The following is a 9,694-nucleotide window of genomic DNA, read 5'->3' as shown; positions in this document are numbered from 1 at the left end:
CTTATCCATATTCTTACGCTCAGTGCTGACAGTTTCAACATTATAATTAACCACATTTTCTAAATTATGTACTAAACTATCATGTAATGTATCTAATTCTATATAATCATGCCTGCTTCCAGTGCGTGCATTCATATCACCGATAACATATACATCACCCATGCTTTTATATCTACCAACGGAATCTTCTAAAATTTGGAATAAATCTTCATTACAGTGATCATAAAAAACACTTCCCTCAGGAGGGATATAACAAAATGCAATAAATGTGTGTTCTCCGGAGTTACAGGTACCTGTATTATTAATCTTAAGCCAGACAATACTGTCGTAGATATTTTCAACCACTTCAATTTGATCGGCCAGTTCTGGTTTGTAAAAAATTACTATACCACCTCCTCTACATACTGATCTTGGGAATGCAAAATGACTGTAACCCGAAAGCTGTAAAACATCAAATTCTTTTATCCAACATTCCGATACGCATACAATATCATACGATACTAACAAATTCCGGAATTCCGGATCCTCAAGTTTACCACTCTCGCTCTTCTCCAACCATCGGATCCTAAGCATACATTCAATTTTTCTGTTATGTTACAGTATAATATATGGTTCTTTTTATTGAGAATCATTAATGGATTCTATGTTTTAATATATATGAATTTTAAGAAGTGTCTCGTTAGTCAGTATGGCTGGGCATATTTAGCATATGTGTATTTTTATTATGTAAGTGATGTGTTATGTAAAATATGTGTGACACTTAAATGAAATATTTTATTATTATTATTATTAATAATAATCACAGGTAGATCTACAGGGGGTGTTCTCGTTTCCCCCACTTTTTATATAACAAAGGAAGGTGTTGATTTAGGTAAAATATATCAGGTAAACATAGTACATATATGATAAAACTATAATTACCCTCCCTTTGATGTTTCTACCTATTGTTCTCAATATGTATGCGTTCATGGAACACACCATATATACTCTAAACAAAAGGGGATTAATCCCCTATTGTCTATATATTACTAAGTTTACTAAGTTTTATTTATTCACTCCGACACACTTACGTGTGTAACAAGAGGTCACATACATATAGTAAGTATGATACATGGCGTGTGATGTACACAATTACAACATTGTACATAGCATAGATACATATAGAAGTACACAAATAGTACAGAAATTAAGTTAATATTTTTTCAAGCTTTTCTATGAATTTACAAAGTTTTGTGTGAATTTTTACATTAAATATATTAAACAATCCTTGCATTTTTAATTGACTTGGATAAGTGAAATAATATTTTGGTATATATTTCTCTCTTAGACATTTAACTAAAACACTTTCACATATAAATAAGTAATGAAATTCATCTCCAATGTACAAATTACATAATGTACAGGTTCTTTCTTGACGAGGAATACCTAACCATCTTCCTTTTTCTATGGGTAAATGCATATTGCAAGAACGGAATTTACACATTATTTTCCTATCATTTGTATTAAGTTTAATTAAATATTTTTCTTGTTCAAACTTTGTCTTTAATATTGAATATGTTTGTCCTCTAGAGGAGTTAAGAATATTATCAAACCATTTCTGTATAAATTGATCCTTCAGTCTACTTTTCACAAGCCTCTTAATTTCGTCTTTTGAAAAAGAACATGTAGATTGATAGTACCACACATAGTTCAGGCCAGTTTGAGAAAAAATATCTTTAACATATGCGAGCCATTTAAATAACATAGTTCCATTTTCATGTAATGTATACATAAGCTTATAAATAGTACTTGATAACTTACTAGAGGTAATCAACTTATGCCAGAATACTATTATTCTACATTTAATTTCGATGTCTAGTGGGTATCTTCCAAGCTCACCATAAACAATGAAATTTGGTGTACTTTTTCTTACATTTAGTATATATTTACAAAATTGAAGATGGATTTTTTCTATAATATTTGTGTTTTCAAAACCCCATATTTCTGATGAATACAGAAGAACTGGCATAATTAATGAATCAAATATCTTCAATTGTAGATCAACTGGTAAAGATATGTTTCTCAATTTCTTATAGACAGCAAACACTGATTTCTGTGCTTGTTCAACAATTTTTTTCCTTGCTTTAAAGAAGCTACAACTAAAATTAAAGAATAATCCTAGATAGGTATACCCTTCCAGTATTTCTAATTCTACGTTACATAATGTAAAATGGGGAGTTCTTGCACATTTTCTTTTTGAAAAGATGACAATTTTAGTTTTTCCTGAATTGATAGTTAACTTCCAAGTATTACAGTATTGTTCAAATTCATTTAAAGCTAACTGTAAACCATCTGGTGTTTCTGAAAACAGGACAGTATCATCGGCATATAAGATAATGAATAGTTTGAGATACACTCCAATGTTATCAATACATAATTTGTCTATTGTTTGAAGACAATTTACATTTTTTTCAACAAGATAAGTTTCTAAATCATTTAAATAAATTGCAAACAAAAATGGCGATAAATTTTCGCCCTGTTTTAAACCGATCTCACAATTGAACAAATCCGACTGTTCACATCCATTTTTAACACATGATTTGGTTTTATCATATAGCTTATAAATAATATTGAAAATTTTTCCAGTAATGTTGCTTTTTTGGAGCTTTTTCCACAGACCAACTCTCCATACAGAATCGAACGCCTTACTAAAATCGATGAACGTACAATAAAGTTTTTTTCCTAATGAAAAATATATTGAGATTAAAGAATACAATACAAACATGTTATCGGTTGTAGAATGACCCTTTCTAAACCCAGCTTGTGCACTGCTTATCAGGTCAAATTCGTCAGAAATTTTATTTAAACGATTATTAATAACCGAAGTGAAAACTTTGCCAAGGCACGAGACTAAAGTGATCGCTCTATAATTATCCGGATCTTTTGGATCGCCTTTGTTTTTATATACTGGTTTTATAATACCGATCTTCCACACATCTGGTATAGACGCAGTATTCAGAATAAGGTTAAATATTTTTTGATAAATTGGTAAAAATACATCCATTGTACTTTTTAGATATTCATTTAGGATTTGATCTATACCAGAGGCTTTACTATTCTTCAAATTGATTAAAGAAAATTTAATTTCATCAGTGGTAATTTCACCATTCAGATAATCATCAAAAATACTATTATCAGGATTTTCCAGCTCAAAATCGTCATCATCATAAACAGACTTGTTCAGATCCTTAAAGTATTCATATAATTCAGTAATACATATATCAGCATTACCTTTCTTTACAGATCCGTCACATTTATTCAAAATATTCCAGAATTTTTTTGAATCCATTCTAGCAGTATTTCTTAACTCGCTTGACAATTTCTCCTGATAATTTCTGTAATTTTTATTCAATGTTTTTCTATAAACTTTACTAGCTCTATTGAGATTAGTTTTATTTATAGGATTATTTACTTTGTGAAATAAGGCCTTGGCTTTATTAAATTCAACTCTGTTTAAGTGGCATTCCCTATTAAACCAAGGTTTATTATCACATCTCAACCTCCGTTTCCTGTAAGCATTGTTACTACCAAAAACCTGCTTAGCAGAGCCTTTGAACAATTCACTAATTGAGTTTACAATGTCATTAATTTCGTTATTGGTTACATTGTCGTGTTGTTTATTTAATAATTCATTTAATTTATCATTAATTCTATGGAGATTACCTCTTTCATCATCTAGTATATGTTTTACAAAATCTTGTTCTTTACAGGATTTCCACTTTGTATATCGATTTTCATGACATTCGGTATTATATATACATTCATCAGTTAATTTACAAAGGCTAAATACAAGTCTACAGTGGACATCTGATATGAGTGGGTCAAAAACTTTGATTTCAAAATCTGTTGTATACCGAAACATATCTGACGACAGCAATAGATAATCTATAACACTGACATCACTACATGTAGTTTTACCTATTTGTGCATCATTTCCAATCCGACCATTGGCAATATACATATTATTTTGCTTGCAGAAGTCAAGCAATTTATTGCCATAATTATTAACTTTAGCTTTACATTGACTAGCCCTTCGCAGAGGAACATTATATAATTTCAACTTTTCAATATCATAGAGATATGAGTATAGCTCATCATTTTCATCTAAGTTTAATGAACGAATGAAGTTATCATCTGGTTCTACAAAATCATCTCTAACTTGGGTTTTAGCATTAAAATCTCCGACTATGGCGACTTTGTTACCATGATGGGATAATTCTATCATCTCCCTTTCAATTTCATTGAACGCTTCCGGGGATGCATACTTAGTATTTTCGGGAGGTATATAAACACATCCCAGTAGAAAATCTAGATCAGAGTTCACAATGTGTTTTGAAAAATTTACCCACAATACATATTCTGATAAAGTTTTAGGAAAAGTCAACATCGACTTGAGAGGTTTCTTAAAAATAATAATTAGTAGGGTCTCCAGTCAGGTTACCGGACTGACTCTACATAATCTTATTGTTCTAAATGTCACGGTGTGGTGATCACCCTGTCAGTTGAAAGAGGACTATACCATCTGTTGCAATTAGGTATATAGGTTAAGTATTATGTCAAAGGTAAAGTCTATATCATGATAGATATACCTGTATTTTCACCTGTGGTTTCATGTACACATGATCACCAGAAGTGATTTATTATACCAATTAAAAAATATACATTTCAAAAATTTCAAAGACAATAATGCCCCCCCCCCCTTTAGCATCACTTTATCAGGTGAATAATAACCAATGTTAGCATAAAAGCCTGGCATGTATAGATATATATCCTTTTCATTAGGTATTGCCCTTGTACATATGTAAGCGTACAAATTCACAATAAAAGACAAACAGTTAAATCATTATTCATATTTAAGACAAAATAAATCAATAGTTAATTGCCAAAATGCTCGCCTAAACTATATGCACATGAGGGGCATGACACAAACATTTTCATTTCAACCAAAAACCTACATTTTACCATTGTTTTAGAGAATTAGTTAACACTCGCTCCGCCATCACAAAATATAAATACTCTATGTTAAAAAATATTACCTGGAATAATACAGCAAACTTAGAAAACTATTCTATGCCTCACTCGAACTGTTTGACAATGGAAATAATGTCCGATCAATTCTTGCTTTCTACGCTCGGCAGTGCTTGAAATAGTTAAGCATATCATCTACAGATTTTTTTTGACTCGCTCCGCTCGGCGGGGGAATTATAATTGTCACAATCTCAGAAATAATGAAGTTTTATATCTTTTTTTTTTTTGTGTGTGCCAGAAAGTAGTATACATGTACAACCGGCATGCCAATTCTAATTTATTAGTTCTAGATAAGTACACAAAAATGTATTTTTCTGAGTTTAAAATTTTGGGCATCACCAAATTAATTCCTGTGTCCCCCCCCCCCCCCCCCCCCCCCCGATGTGTTCAATCTGTAAGTAGATATGATCAGAGAGGTATAGGTCTCTGATATGATTGATTGTACGTCAGTGTTCGGCCCCCTGAATGCATCAATGTGTCTTAATGCATCAAAATAACTTCTCTATTGAGGTTTCGGATACCTTCAAATCCCGTTTTGATCTAGTATAGCCTTTTTTTATAAAGTGTAACAAATTACGATCAATTTAAAAAGCAAGCATGAATCTGAAAAAATGTATCAACATACTAGATGCCCATTGTTTGCAGAACCTTTTTAACATGTTTTAAAAAAACCAAAAACAATTCGGCGGCCGTTTTTTAATATCTCAAAACTGTGTATTTTAAGTATTATAAGTAAATGTTTAATACCAGAACTTTTTATATCCATCGTTTAATCTGCAAACAATGTGAAAATTAGCATTGTTTTGCACTTAAAACATGGGGTAGGGGAGCATTAATTGCATTTCTGAGATATAAATATAGGTTTAGGAAATTTCACTTCCATCATTTAAAATAAAATTTCTATCAATTGTGCAAATATTCATAAATTCCTGATGGCACACGTGAAAGGTATTGTATGAATTTGGTCACCAAACAGTCAAAACAATCAATTTCACCAAACGTCACACCTTATGTTGAATTGGTATGTTTGACATAACAAACAACGAGCACACGGAAATACAATGTTCCTTGTATTTTTTATTTTGTCATATTCTACTTTTTCCAAAATTCCATATACGAAAAAAAGTTTACTTCAAGAAATGTTTACCCTCAGAGGGCTACACCCTTAAGCATATCAGAGACATATAAAGCCATAGTGTATGTAGTACATACGTCTCTGAGCATATACATGTGTACCCACATGTAAACCCCGGGCGGACCCAGGACGGACCCAGGGATGTTGCCCTAGTTGCCCGGGCAACACCCTTTTTCTGGACCAAAAAATAATCTGGACCAAGTTTTTTGAAGATATTCCTCTATTTCATATGGGATTTCCTTCTAATATCAACCATCCTTTGAACTATGATTTTAACTAAATGAATACACCCCCGTTACATTGAATCTACTACTTTTTTTTGAGATATAACAATTTCGGAACAAGAAAACAAAATTAAATTCATGCATACTCAGCAATATACAAGACTAGAACAGATTGTAATAACCCCACCCCTCAAAATCGCCATCTTTATTAATACATGTATCTTAATAATACTAATAGATTGACAACATGATTTGAAACATACAAATATACGTGTATATAAATATAACAATGCCGTGTGTTTGGTCTTTCTCTGTGCGGACGGACTAGTCGAAACGGAAATACCAGCATGAGTGGAGTGAACAGGAGGAAGTTAAAATAGCACGGGAAGTGATGAACACTGATCAGAAGAAAGTTGTGAACAGCGAATAGTATAACTAGTCCGTTCGCATGGATAAAAAACAACCAAGAGATCTGATATATATTTTCTTAAATTTCCTGTCTTGTTGCAGTACTTATCCAGTAATCTAAAAATTCGGACTCTCTAACCCACTCTTCCCCCTCTCTCCTCCCCCTATCTCTCCCTCTTCCTTTATCTACATGTGCATGTTTATATTTGTGCGCATGCGTGTGGTTGGGTTTGTGAATGTGTGGATGTATGTATGTCAACTTATTAATTAATTTATCATACATAGCTTATTTACGTAGTTCTGCCATCATGAAATTTTGTTAATAAAATATTATTGTACAGGGAAAGGGCTTGATATAAGTTGTAAAACTTGTGCCCAATTCCATTGCTATGTAAAAAAAGACAAGAAAATATGTTTAAATAAAAAAGATATGATTTTCTAACCATTACTTCTAATATAAGACGTTTGAATATCTATACATGCCTAAGGGTGTTGCCCAAACAAGGCGTCCATTACTTATACTCTAAACGATAGGGAATTAATCCTCAATTGTCTTTTATTAGTAGGGTCTCCACCCGTCAGGTCAGTGGTCAAGGTTCACAAGACGTACTCTACCTAATCTTATTTTTCTAATGTCACGGTGAAGGCTCACAAGACGGACTCTACGTATACCTAATCTTATTGTTCTAAATGTCACGGTGTGGTGATCACCGTCAGTTGGGAGAGGGCTATACCATTTGTTGGAATTAAGTATAAAGGTAAAGTGTTATTTCGAAGGTAGAGTCTATTTCATGATAGATATACCTGTATACAGAAAGTGGAAGTCTGTAGGCTCTGGTTAAGGATTAATGGAACCGCTCACAAAATACTAGTCTATAAAATACATTAGTGGTCAAAAGGAAAACGGAGAAGTTGGGAATGTCGTGTAAACAAATTTAAGTTAAAAATCGAAACCGGTCGGTATTATCGACTTAAGACGCTGCTTTATATCATATGTATCACAGGCGCCTATGTTTTAACTTTATATAATTATGTACAGTGCTAGTGATTTTACTTAGTTTAAGGTGTGATAATGACTTTTAGTGCCTCATAAGCCAGATTTGGCTGGATGTCGATAACTGATCGATTTAAATTTTGAAATAGCTTTTACTTTTTGTAAAATCTGCTGTAGTTTCAATGTATATCGATATGTGACACTTAAATAACACAAATTGTATTGTATTGTAATAATATGTAAAGTTAGGACATTTAATCTGATATTCCCTATTATTATGATGAAGGCTATAATAGATGAAGTGGAAACAATTTTATAAATAAATCAAATTTTACACCAAAAATCAATCCTATCATATGTATACGTTCATATTCACATGGTAAGACACTTTATAGTACAGACTATAGTTTACCTGTAATTAAATCCTATTGTTCTCTAACTGACACCAAATCTCACCTAGCATACATCCAACACCTTACCTGTATACAGGAAAATACCTAATGTAGGCTACGTGAGACGACACCGCCGATATATTATACCACGGAATTATCCAAGTCCGTGATTATACCAATTCAAAAATAGAAACTTCAAAGCCAATGAATGAAGCACCCTCCTTAGCATCACTTCATCAGGTGACTTATAACAAATGTTAGCATAAAAGCTTGGCGTGTACATCCATTCATTAGAATTGTTTTAAATATACATAATTTATTATTTGTAAGGGTGTTGTCCTTGTTCAATAAAAGACAACAGTTAAATCATAATTCATATTCATGACAAAATAAATGTATATTAAATTGCAAAAATGATCTCCTAAACTTCATGTACATGTCAAGTTCAAGATCTTTATTACCTTAACTTTTTCGACTCAGATGTCCGGTTTTTATTGAAGGCGCCTAGTAAAGCCTTATATAATGCATCACATGTTTATATAAACGAATCTTTTAAAATGCATATAGCAGGTACCACATCTGCGAACCCATGCAGCGTGCGGTAAAGAATAGGCCTGCTGTACCCACTGCATGGTTAGGTTGGTTGGTTGGTTGAGTAGTGTATCGTCTACACTTCACTGACGAAGTCGGTGTTCGGTCGACGTGAGGGGGTATGTTGGCCCTTACCGGGCCCTCTGAGATTTTAAATTCTGGACATCAAGGTGCCGTGCCGTGAATCGAACCCGCAACCCTTCGGTAACGAGCCGGGCGTCCTACCACTAGACTACAGTGCCTCCTTAAATTATAGGATATTTACAAAACTCTTTTCATTTTTAATAAATAGTAAATGTAGACACAATTTTGAAGAATCATGCAGAAGAACCTGTCCATTTCACTTATCTGGTGAATGAGCGTGTCCAAGTCTCATAAATACGAGATATTTATCATGTCACCTGATCAGATATGAGATGTTCACAGTACGGTCCAGCATTATTTGCTTTGATGTTATTGTTCTGATGGTGCTAAGCATATAATTTGTCTTTAAATTAGAAATATTTCTATCATCTGAAATTACGAAGGAATTGTGTTATTTAGGAAAATGTGTCCATCGTGCAACGTATCACGGGGAAATTATGTAGTAGAAATGTTGTAATAATAATCATTCAAATATATTCTCGAGATCAATAAAATTTACCACTGCATATATACTTTTAATTTCAATAATTAAGTTTATAATTAAACTGATTATTATGTTTTGATTGGTCGTATGACTATTGATATCATTTAATGATATAACCACGGAATTAGAATACAATCTAAGTCCATGATATAACTAATGCATTTTAGCGGAGATCTGATTAATGAATTTATAATAAAGATTAATTAATTGGCCGATGTTTCCCACGTTTTGTTTCCTGTATGACTTTCTGTCAGG

The sequence above is a fragment of the Mizuhopecten yessoensis genome, unplaced genomic scaffold (assembly GCF_002113885.1).
Source record: "Mizuhopecten yessoensis strain PY_sf001 unplaced genomic scaffold, ASM211388v2 scaffold716259, whole genome shotgun sequence".
Taxonomy (NCBI): Eukaryota; Metazoa; Mollusca; class Bivalvia; order Pectinida; family Pectinidae; genus Mizuhopecten; species Mizuhopecten yessoensis.
The sequence above is the reverse complement of the archived record's forward strand: the minus strand, read 5'-3'. Positions refer to the sequence as shown.